We start from the raw sequence: 12547 nt of genomic DNA, 5'->3' as shown, positions 1-12547 counted from the left end.
AATTTCAGCTTGGGCTTGTGAGCACTCAACTCATGACCAACAGCCCAAATGGGACAACTGGCCTGGGGCCTAAAGGAAACCAGGTTGGGGGTGAGGAAGGTTCTGAGCCACTCTCACACCCTGGTCTGTGTGCCCATGGGGCCTGAAAACATGTTTAAGGATGAGTCTGGAACTCTCAGACCTTGCCCACCAGGCAACTGGTTCCAGAAACCCTGGGGAAGGTGAGAGCCCTTAGAGGACCTGCAGGTCTGTGCTCTGACTTCCCTTGCAAACGGAGGAGGAGGAGGGGGGGGAGGAGGGAGAGAAGAACTGAGCTTGTCCATGGCAGCGGGGGCTCCAGGAGAAAGCCAGCAGACACCATCATGTCTCAGACACCCGACCCAGGGCTGAGCAGGCTGCAGCTCTCAGAGAAAAACAAGCCCCTTTTTCCACTGCCACTTCCTTCTCTTCAACCCCCGGCTACGTCAGCACCAACATGTGCTGCTCAGATTGTGGTTTGCCACGGCTGTGGCCAGCCCTGGAGCTCAGGAAGTGACTCTCCTTTTGGTACTGTCTAGAGCTCTTGTCACACTTTCCGAAGGCTGATGGGCTCTGGCGGAAACATGGAGGGCCTGGCTTCAGTGCGTGTGGGGCAGCTTTGCTCTCACCTCAGAGAGGGTTTGAGGGGTAAGAAGAAACCTGCAGAGGCCAGGGAGAGGCTGGCTCAGAAGGCGCACTGAGAAGGTGGGGAGAAATGGAGACACAGAGAAAGGCAGGCGACATGAGAGAGAAAATCATCCAGAGTGTTGGAGTGTGAAGCCATCTCAATTTCAGATGGGGAACTGGGTGCCAGAGGCGAACCTGAGTCCTAGCATAGGTGGAGAAGGCCGTTCTGAGACGGGCCCATGAAGAGGGACGCAGAAGGTCACCTGGGCTCCGAAGAGGGTGCCTGGCGTGCTCCAGATGGAACCTAGAGGCTGTAGGGAAGAGACAAGAGAGAACTTGGCCCAAAGTGGGGGGTCTTCCTGAGAGAGTTGGGGTCTAGGCTGCTGTCCTGAGTCTGCCAAAGGGGTCACGTGCCAGAGTTAGGTTAGGCCTTTAGAGGAAAACTCAGGGGCATCATAACTTGGTGAGGTGGCACAGGGGGTCTGTTAAGGGAAGAGGGAGTGGGTGGAGGTAGATGAACACTTAGGTAAGGCTCTCTGGGTCCTCTCTGTCCCAGAGTTCTCTGCAGATACAGAAAGCAAACTACTGTCCTTGGACATCAGTCCCTCTGCCCTATGTTGGGTGGCCACTCTCCCAGGCCAGGGCTGGCAGGACCCTGGACTTAGAGGACAATCCAGCTTGTTGTGAATTCTTTGCTCCCCCTACCCCCAGCTAAATGTGCGGCAAAGTCGACTGCAGAAATCTCTGGAAGCTCGTTGAGCAGGCAGAGGGAGGGGGGTGTTACATAAGAGCCCACTGATGTGCAGGAAGTCTAGAGCAGCCTTTAGATGAGAAAGGCAGCGTTCCCATCCAGCCCCGAAAGGCAGGAATAGCAACGACAGTTATTTCTGGCCCCTCACCACTGCCCGGAGCTGGGCTGCTCAGCGCACGGCAGGTGAGCCTAGACTCTGCAGACCTGGTGTGAAGAGGAGGAGAGAGGGAAGCAGCCCCCAGGATTACCCCACTCTGGCACTGCCCTCACCCCTACCCCCACCCCCAAACACCAGAATGCAGCAATCAGGGGTGGTGCTTGTTTCCTCCTTAATCTCTAGATGCATTCTCTAACACACACCCCTCACCCACGAGACACACTGATGATGTGATAGTCTCTGTGCTAAACACTTTACAGGCATTTGTCCTCACCATGCCTCACAATGCATTCTTACCTCCATTTCATTGATGAGAGAACACACCCAGAAGGCAGTCGACTTGCTCAAGATCAGGGAGCCAGGCAAAGGTAGAGCCAAGATTCCAGTCCAGACAGTCTAACTTCAGAACCCTCTAGCTCAGTGGTCCTCAACCTTTTTTGGGCCACGGACCGGTTTAATGTCAGAAAATATTTTCACGGACCGACCTTTAGGGTGGGACGGATAAATGTATCACATGACCAAGACAAGCATCAAGATTGAGTCTTAGACGGATATAAGAGGAAATCTGGTCATTTTTAAAAAATAAAACATCATTCAGACTTAAATATAAATAAAACGGAAATAATGTAAGTTATTTATTCTTTCTCTGTGGACTGGTACCAAATGGCCCACGGACCGGTACCGGTCTGCAGCCCAGGGGTTGGGGACCACTGCTCTAACTGAAAACCCCACCTCACACGAACTGTTCTCGGGTCGTAGAATGAGTCAGACAAAGCTGTCACCCTACAGGGGTTCTTGAGTCAAGTGGAATAGGGGAGACAGACGTGAACGGGACATTTCAATTCAACAATTTCTCAAACATCTACTCCACTTTGGGCATTAGAGATACAAAGAAAAGTAAGAAGGGGGTTACTCCTTTTGCAGTTCACAGCCTAGCAAAGGAGGCAGGCTAGTAAACAAGCAAGTGCAACTGTGTGACCTGTGCTTTCTCAGGGAAGCACAATAGATGGGATCTCCCAACCCAGCTCCCACCCACTGAGCTGTCCCGGGCAGCAAGAAAGCCAACTTGCCATTTCAAAATAATGGCAGGAAGCTGGGTGGGAGAGGACTGGTGGTGAGACCAGGAAACCACGCTATAGTCCAGGACATAGAGGGTGCTACAGTCCAGGAGAGAGGGCACTACGGTCCAGGAGAGATGCGAGATGGTTCAGGATAGAGGGCGAGGGCTGGATGCATCAGCACCAGCTACCACAGACTCCCTTCAGGGCCCTCCCAATAGGAGGCAGGGAGCCAGAAAAAACAGATGCCCAACTTTGCTAAAAGGCAGCTTGGCCCAAAGTGCATTCCTTTTCTTGGTACAGTGGCAGTGGGATAGTCAGAGTGGCTAGATGGAAGGGGGTCCTCTCTTTTTCCTCCTCCAACCACCCCACTACTCTACCCATATGGAAACCTTGTTTTAGGGCAACATCGGAGTGAGTGACTGATGAGAAAGCTGGCACCCAGAAACAGGAGGAAGAGCTTCCATCTAGATTATCATCACACTGACAGGTGCTGTTAAGGGAAGGTAAGTTAGCTTCTCTCCTTATGAATAGCTGCAGAGGGGTCTTGGCTTTGCTCTGGGCTGAGGCAGCATTTCTGCTCCTATCAGCAGGCAAAGGATGAAGATCTATGGAATTTGCAGGACTCAGTTTCCCTCTGGTTCAGTTACAGAGAGAGAGAGAGCCATCCTGGTAGGATGATTGTCTTGAAGCTGATATTAGACTCAAATATCTTTTTTTTTTTTTCTGAAGCTGGAAACGGGGAGAGACAGTCAGACAGACTCCCGCATGCACCCAACCGGGATCCACCCGGCACGCCCACCAGGGGCTACGTTCTGCCCACCAGGGGGCGATGCTCTGCCCCTCCGGGGCTTCGCTCTGCCGTGACCAGAGCCACTCTAGCGCCTGGGGCAGAGGCCAAGGAGCCATCCCCAGCGCCCGGGCCATCTTTGCTCCAATGGAGCCTTGGCTGCGGGAGGGGAAGAGAGAGACAGAGAGGAAGGAGGGGGGGGTGGAGAAGCAAATGGGCGCCTCTCCTATGTGCCCTGGCCAGGAATCAAACCCGGGTCCCCCGCACGCCAGGCTGACGCTCTACCGCTGAGCCAACCAGCCAGGGCAATATCTTTTTTTTTTTTAATTGATTTTAGAGAGGACCTGGCTGATTTGCTCAGTGGTAGAGTGTTGGCCTGGCTTGTAGATATCCTGGGTTCAATTCCCAGTCAGGGCACACAGGAGAAACATGCATCTACTTCTCCATCCCCCTTGCTTCTCTCTCTCTCTTCTCCTCCTCTCCTGCAGCCATGGCTCTATTGGAGCAGTTGGCCCCAGGCACTGAGGACGGCTCCATAGCCTCCGCCTCAGGCACCAAAAAATGGCTCCGGTTGCAATGGAGCAAGGGCCCCAGATGGGCAGAGGGGCGCATACAGGGGTCTGTCTCTCTGCCTCCCCTCTTCTCACTAAATTTAAAAAAAAATTGATTTTAGAGACAGAGAGACAAGAACATAGATCTGTTCCTATATATGCCCTGATTGGGGATCAAACTGGTAAGCTCTGCACTTCAGAACAACACTAACCAACTGAGCTATCTGGCTAGGGTGGACTCAAGTATCTTATTTTATTTTATTTTTCCTTTTTTGGGGTATTTTTTCCGAAGTGAGAAGCATGGGGTGTGTGGGGGGGCAGGCAGACAGACTCCCACATGCGCCTGACCAGGATCCACCCAGCATGCCCACCAGGGGGTGATACTCGGCCCCTCTGGGCCATTGCTCCACCGCGATTGGAGCCATTTTAGCACCTGAGGTGGAGGCCATGGAGCCATCTTCAGCACCCGGGCCAACCTTGCTTCAATGGAGCCTTGGCTGCAGGAGGGGAAGAGAGAGACACAGAGAAAGGAGAGGGGGAAGGGTGGAGAAACAGATGGGCACTTCTCCTGTGTGCTCTGGCCGGGAATCGAACCTGGGACTTCCATACGCCCGCCGATGCTCTACCGCTAAGCCAACCAGCCAGGGCCTCAAGTGTCTTTTTTTTAAACGTTTTTTTTTTTAAATTTTTTATTTATTGATTGATTTTTTAGAGAGAGAGGAGTGAGAGAGAGATACAGAGAGAGAGAGAGAGAAGGGGGAGGAGCAGGAAGCATCAACTCCCATATGTGCCTTGACCAGGCAAGCCCAGGGTTTCAAACCGGCAACCTCACTGTTCCAGGTCGACGCTTTATCCCACTGTGCCACCACAGGTCAGGCTCAAGTGTCTTTTTTAAAAAAAAATTATTGCCGTAGCCCTGGCCAGATAGCTCGTTGGTTAGAGCACCATCCCGAAGCACAGAGGTTGCTGGTTTGATCCCCAGTCAGGGCACATGCAGGAACAGATTGATGTTCTATCTCTTCTAATTTTTCCCTTTCTCTCTCTAAAATCAATAAAATAAATATATTTTTAAAATTATTGTGATAGCCTGACCTGTGGTGGCGCAGTGGATAAAGCGTTGACCTGGAATGCTGAGGGCACCGGTTCAAAACCCTGGGCTTGCCTGGTCAAGGCACATATGGGAGTTGATGCTTCCTGCTTCTCCCCCCTTTCTCTCTCTCTCTCTGTCACTCTAACTCTCTCTTCTCTCTAAAATGAATAAATAAAATAAAAAAAAACACTAAGCTTTAAAAAATAAATTATTGTGATAAAATATACATGGCATATTTTAATCATTTTAAGTGTACAATCTAGTGGCATTAAGCACATTCACAGTGTTGTACAACTATCACCACTACCCATTTCCAGAACTCTTTTTCATCATCCCCAAATAAAAACCCTATACCCATAAAATACTAATTCCCCACCCTGCTCCCCTTTCCCCAGCCCCTGGTAAACTCTATTATAGTTTCTGTCTCTATGAATATGCCTATTCTAGGTACCTCATAAGTAGAATCATATTTGTGCTTTTGCAACTGGTTTATTTTACTTAGCATAATGTTCTCAAGGTTCATCCATGTTGCAGCATGTTGCAGAATTAGATTCCTTTCTAAGGCTATTTCATTGTGTGTAGCTATTGAATTGTGTTTATCCATTTATCTGTTGATGGACATTTGGGTGTTTCCACCGATTGACATTTGTGAATAATGCTGCTATGAATATTAGTGGGAAATCTGTTTGTGAACTCTTTTTGTTCATCATCTATCTCAGCAGAGATTCAAGTTAGATTTAAGAAGGACTTCCTGGTTTCCTACTACCAGTGACCAAAGCAACAGCATCTCCTGCTTTGGATAGTTTTGATAACCAGAGTCTCCTCTGCCTCCCCTAATCCCACCCTTAGACTGGGGATTATGCCTGGAATGGCTGCACTGAAACAGGATAGAGGCTTATAGGGGTCACTCTGGGGTCATGCTCTGGATGGTTTATTTTTAGAAGCTGGGTGGTGAGGGTTTTGTAGTCTTCTTTTGGGCCTGTTTGCCACCACTCCCACCCCAAACCCAACTTTCTCCTTTCTCTGGCAACATCCAGGCTGTCTCCCTTTTTCTCTCCCAGGCTAAATTGGGTGTGTGAGGCTGCTCTTCTTCCCAATTTAGCATTTGAATTAAAGTGAGAACTGAACATGGCTGGAAAGCTGATTCCCATCTGTGTGTGAGAGAGAGAAAAGGAACACAAGTGAGCCCTAGCACAGGCCAAGCAGTCAGAGGGAGGGGCTGTCCGGGCAGCAGCTGTGCTATCCTCAGGTGCAGGCCAACAGCTCAGCAGAGGGATGCTGAGGTCGGAAGGTTGGTGTTTTTCCCGGAGTGCTGCAGGGACATCATTTGAACATTCCACAAAAATGTGCCGAGTGCTTACTGTATGACCGGCTCCATACTGAATGCTGAGGAAGTAGTGGTGAACCAGACAGACCCATTGCCTACCACACGACTTTCAGTGTGGGGGCGAGCAGGCAATGGTCTGACAGTGTGGTGTGTGCTGTCAGGAGGGAAGAGCAGGGTGCCACAGGGTCTGGAGGGAGTAGGGTGGGGGAATCACATCTAAGCTGAACCCTGAAGTGCACATGGGAGTTGACCAGGGAAGCAGGAGAATAAGAGTGCTTGGGCAGGCCCTGGCTGGATGGCTCAGTGGTAGAGCGTTGGCCCAGCATGTGGATGTCCCGGGTTTGAGTCCCAGTCAGGGCACACAGGAGAAGTAACCATCTGCTTCTCCACCCCTCCCCTTCCTTCTTCTCTTTCTCTCTCTCTCTCTCTCTTCTCTTCCCGCAGCCATGGCTCAACTGGTTTGAGCGCATCTGCCCTGGTGCTGAGGATAGCTCCGTGGAGCCTCTGCCTCAGGTGCTAAAAAAAATATAGCTCGGTTGCCAGCAAGGCCACAGATGGGCAGAGCATTGGCCCCAGACAGGGGTTGCCAGGTGGATCTCAGTCTGGGTGCATGCGGAGTCTGTCTCTCTGCCTCCTCTCACTTGGAAAAAAAAAGAGAGCTTGGGCAGGCCCTGCCTAGATGACTTGGTTGGTTAGGGTGTCGTCCAAAGAACCAAGGTTGCTGGTTTGGTCCCCAGTCAGGGCATATGCAGGAACAGAGTTATGTTCCTCTCTCTCTCTCTCTCTCTCTCTCTCTCTCTCTCTCTCTCTCTCTCCCTTACTCCCTCACTAAAATCAATCCATAAAAGAAAAGAAAAGAAAAAAAAAAAAGAGTGCTTGGGCAGAAGGCAGTGGGAATGCGAAGATCTGAGTAGGCCAGGCTCCTGCAAAAGGCGCTGGCATCGAGGGCTCAAGAGCACCCACCTCTTCCTCCTTCTCCTCTCTCCTCCCCTTCTTCCAGGGGAAACAAAACCAAATGAGAGTGACTGAGGTCAGAGAAGTCTGGGAGCAGCTTAAGTCCCTTCTGCTCAGGCTCTAAATAGTTGAGGTGGGAGTGGGAAAGTCACAGGTCTTCTCTTGAGTCACCACTCAGAAAGCTGGGCCTGACATGTCCAAGATGGACATAGAACAGAGGAAATGATATCAAAGGAGGCACTGGTATCAGGAAGGGCCTTTGATTGATTTAGCTTACCCGTCTTTCCCTGGGGGCTGGCCGTATCAGTCGCTGGGGGACCTTTCCTCTTCTAACTTGATAGAAGTGAATCGTAATTCTGGCTGAGATGGGAACGGGTTGAAATCTTGGCAAAGAAAGACCTTCTCTTGGCAGAGACAGGGAAGAGCTCTCTGGGGGCCATGCATTTCTCTGTCAGCTCTCAAGTTCCCCAACAACAGGCACAGCAAAGGGATCCTGGTGTAAAACTTGCCATCAATATTTCAGGCAGCATTATTTATTGATCACTCATCTGGCTGGGACAAAAGGAGAGGGTAATTCATTAGGTATGCAGGGCTGATGGGTTCAGTTTGGGAAAGAGGTCAGGCAAAGGTAGATCACTGAGGATCTCCAGCCTGGTCTTCTGCAAAAATACCTTGGGATTCCAGGATTTGGGTATTAGGGTCTGTTTTCCTTTTTAACCCCATGATACCCCAGGTGACTATAAGTGAAGGGACATGGAACAGGGAAAATTGGGCAGACTTGGGACTCCCACTGTGGCTATCAGGGAGATCATATCCATGGACTCCTGCAGCTGGGTGGGCTTCCTTTCCCTGAGCCCAAGCTGTCCCCCCCAAGCTTCCTGTCTTTTGCCACCTCATGGGTCCCTCTCCTCAACTCACCCCGAAATAAGTTCAGAAGCCTCTCTAGATGCCATTTCAGAAGCCAAGTTTGGGCCCGTTGGGCTGCAGGGCCCTTCCTGGGTCAGCCTCACAATTTCCCTGCTCCCCAGAAGGGGTCTGATCCTTACCTAAATGGAATACCTGCCCTCTGGTCTGACCTTCTTTGGGTAGTAGGTAGGGGGTGTGCATACAGGCTGGGCTTAGAAAGGAATTGCTTGAGAATCTGTATCTGTCCTGTCTACCTGCAGGAATACTTTCTTTTCTTTTTTTTAATTTTATTTATTCATTTTAGAGAGGTGAGAAGGAGAGAGCAACAGAAAGGGAGAGAGAGAAGGGGGAGGAGCAGGAAGCATCAACTCCCATATGTGCCTTGACCTGGTAAGCCCCGGGTTCCGAACCGGCGACCTCAGCATTCCTGGTGGATGCCTTATCCACGGTGCCACCATGGGTCAGGAGCGGAATGCTTTCTTTATGAACCTCCAACTCCAGGGAGTGAGGCACGAAGCACTCTGCTCACCATATTTTAGGCATACCTGCTGCAGCAAAGATTGTCCCATGCAGGGGCGGGGGAATCCCACATTGGGAGGGAGCTGCGCCACCTACCGGGCCTTTTTCTTTTTGCAGGCATTCCTCCCACGCATTGCTGCCTCCAGCCTAGATGTGGGACAAGCTCTCTGCAGAACAGAAACGGCTCTAAGACTTTAGGTGACCTTTCCCTCCAGGCAGACCTTGCCGAGCTCAGAGAGAGAGAAAAAAAAACTGGGGGAATTTGGGAGAGAAATGGTCACATACTGGCTGAAATGTAAGGCAATGGGGAAGCCAGCAGTGGGTTTCAGCTTGGAAACAGTTTCTCCCAGTTATCCAGGATAGCACAGATACAAAGACCATGGCCCAGAGTCCTCAGAGCCCCTGCCTCCTCTGCCTTCCCCTATTTCCCAGGAATGAACAAGGTTGAGCTCAGCTCTGATGATGGAGGAAGAGCTGGCCCAGGTTGGAGCTGCTGGCTTTCCTGTGATATCACGGCCTGGAAATCCCATTTTAAGCTCATTCTCCAGGTGTGGGGCTCACAGACAAAAGGCAGGGGGAACCAGCCAAAGAACTTCCGTGCCTGAGGTCATTCTAGCCAGAAATCTCAGGCTTGGAGGGCTGTCCAGTGTCCCCAACATGATCTGGGTGTGGAACACAGGGCTGGACATCAGCCCACCCCCACTCCAAATCTAATTATCCCTCAATGCCCACTGCAGGCCCAGGCAGTGATTGAGCGCCCTCCATAGAGCTTGAGCCATATGCCTCTTTTCTTTTCTGACCTCTCTATCCAACTCTCCTGGCCTAGAGGGATTCACTGAGACAGAGGGGAGAGGGCAGCTGGTCCCAAAGAATGAGATAGCAAGGGTTCTCCTAGACTCAGATGTGTCCCACCAACCTCCTTCTAGGAGACTTCCCACTCATTCTTCTTTTTTTTTTTTTAGATTTTATTTATTCATTTTTATTGGAGAGAGAGAAGAGGGGAGGAGCAGGAAGCATCAACTCCCATATGTGCCTTGACCAGGCAAGCCCAGGGTCTCAAACCGGCGACCTCAGCATTCCAGGTCGACACTTTATCCACTGCGCCACCACAGGTCAGGCCTTCCCACTTATTCTTTTTTTTTTTTTTTAATTTTATTTATTTATTTTACAGAGACAGAGAGAGAATCAGAGAGAGGGATAGACAGGGACAGACAGACAGGAACAGAGAGAGATGAGAATAATCAATCATCAGTTTTTCGTTGCGCATTGTGACACCTTAGTTGTTCATTGATTCCTTTCTCATATATGACCGTGGGCCTTCAGCAGACTAAGTAACTTTTTGCTCAAGCCAGCGACCTTGGGTCCAAGCTGGTGAGCTTTTGCTCAAACCAGATGAGCCTGCGCTCTGGTGACCTCGGAGTCTCGAACCTGGGTCCTTCCACATCCCAGTCCGATGCTCTATCCACTGCGCCACCACCTGGTCAGGCCCCACTCATTCTTTTTGTCACTCCCCCATATCTCTTCTTCTCCCCTGCACCACAGTGGCCAGGCTCTGTGCCCAGCTCTAGGAGAATGATTGTTTCCATGGCAACGGACCAATGAGTTTAGAAAGCTGAGCATGTCCTTGTTGACACAGGGAAACCCAGATGTGCACGGAGAGCCTTGCAATGTGTAATGTGACAGTGACCTCAGCTACTGTCACTGTGGGTGCAAGCCCACGTGCGTGTGTGTGTAATGCAGCAAATGGGATTTAAAATTTTTATTTTTTCTATCTTCCCTCTTCTCACTGAGGTAAAATACAGCACACTCTGACAGCTCTCCCACATGAATCCACAGAGTCCAGAGGGATGTTAGTCTTTCTATTCCAAACTTTAGAGTTCACATAGCTAAAGCTCTGAGATGTCACAGGAGTCAGGATGTACCTGTGGGCGAGGCAGAGCCGTCCGTCGGTCGGGCAGAGCTACAGGTCAGCGGCCCTGAGTCAGCAGGCCCGCTGGACGGGGAGCCGCGCACCGGCCTTCCAGCCGGCCTCACGGCAACATGTTCAGCGTCTCAATCCGGGTGGGCTCCCAGGACAGAACGGCCCGCCGGGAAGAGGCCGCAGGCACGGAGGTGGTCGGGAGCCGGGCAGACTCCGAAGGAGCCCCGACAGTCGGAATGGGGGAAGGGGAGAGGGCCAGGAACGCAGGGGACGGAGTAGGGGGGGCGGAGGGGCACAGCCGGCTGACTGGGTGCGGGACTGGAGGGAGCAGCAAGTGGGATTTAGGTTAGAGAGGGTCTAACCTGCTTTCCTAGCCATATGGTAGTTGCTAGCATGAGACTGCAGCATCTTACTCTCTGGAGATCTTTCTAGAACAAGGGAGTTTCTCCTCTGAATTCTTCCCTGACACTTCCTCTCTTTCCTGGTAGAGAAAGGGGCCCATTTGCTCAGAGGCCAAAGGTGAAAGAAATGACTGTGAGAGGGCTGTTGACTAGAGGCTTCCAGTGAAGATGAAAGGGCATTTCCTACGTCACCTCCACTGTAACCCCAGTTCTGGACCTTCTTGGCCAGTTTGGCTCAAGTGTGTCTGGAGGACATACCACTATAATGCCAGAGAAGGAAGAGGAAAGCCTGATGCAGGGCGTTTTACCAACCTTGGGGCCAGAGGCTGCAGCTGGGTCCCGACACTCCCCGCCCCAGCCCATGCTCTGCCTCCTCCATTTTTCTTCCATGAGGCTGAGCTGCTCTTTATTTGCTCCCTTCTCTCTCCCTCCTCCTTCCTGCCCTCTCTCCCCCCTCCCTCTCCATTCTTTTCCTTTATCTTCTGATGCTGCTTCTACTCCCTGCCATCCTTTTCCTTTTCCTGGGTTCTGCCTTCCAGGGTCTCTTCCCAGGCAGTTGTGCCCCCAGACCCCTGGTGGCCTTGACTCTACCTCCCAAGGGTTCAGACCCCATGTCCTGCAGTTTCCCTCCTTCTGTCCTTCTACCTAGCCCAGTAGTAGATTAAGGCTCAACCTCTCCCTTCTGGGGCCACAGGGGGCTGCTTCTTTGGCCCCAGTCCTTGGATCCTGTCCTTGTCTGTTCCCACGGTCAGACATGGGTCTTGGGGCCGGTTCCCATCTCCACCCCCTTTCTCAGCCCACCTGGCAGTCTCAGGCTCACAGCCCTTCTTCAACATGTTTCAGTCTTTCTGGGCACTATGGCCATCCAACCCTCCAGCCCTGCCCAGCAGCCCACCCTCCCTTCCCTGGGGGCCTCACTGAGGTCTCTGTCCTCAGAGCTTATACCTGGCACTTTCCAGGGGGTACCAGAAAGTCTGTTTGGGGATGGGGGTCTCAGAGAAGGATTCTGAATGACAAGGCAACCCTAGAGGGTTGAGGACCCCAACCCTTCTTAAGTCTTGATCCCAGTTGGTCCCCTTAGTCTATCTTGAGCCCCAAACCATTTCCTCAGAGCTCCTTGTGTTCAGTCTGACCTCTTTCCCCCTCCCTCCCCAGCTGGGCCCTGCTTCTCACTCAGGTCCTTCTATCTAGACTGGGTGGGGCAAGAACAAAGCAGAGGCCGACATTAGTGAAGTGCCAGTGTTTGGTTTATTGGCTCATCCAATGCCAAAGGTCCAATAAGCATTTACTTTCCATTGAATTGGGAGCCCCTTGGTTCCTAAATTTCTTTTTCTTCTTCACACATTCCTCCTGGCTCTGACTGAAATCACAGCAGAAGCTGGGGCAAGGTGTGGGGTAAGGCTGGGCTCTGACAGGTCTGCTCACATGGGCCCAGTCTGCTTGGCACAGGAGGGGAGCCCTGGGGAATAGGAGGGTG

Source organism: Saccopteryx bilineata, chromosome 4 (assembly GCF_036850765.1).
Source record: "Saccopteryx bilineata isolate mSacBil1 chromosome 4, mSacBil1_pri_phased_curated, whole genome shotgun sequence".
Classification (NCBI taxonomy): Eukaryota; Metazoa; Chordata; class Mammalia; order Chiroptera; family Emballonuridae; genus Saccopteryx; species Saccopteryx bilineata.
Note: the sequence above shows the minus strand (reverse complement) of the source record.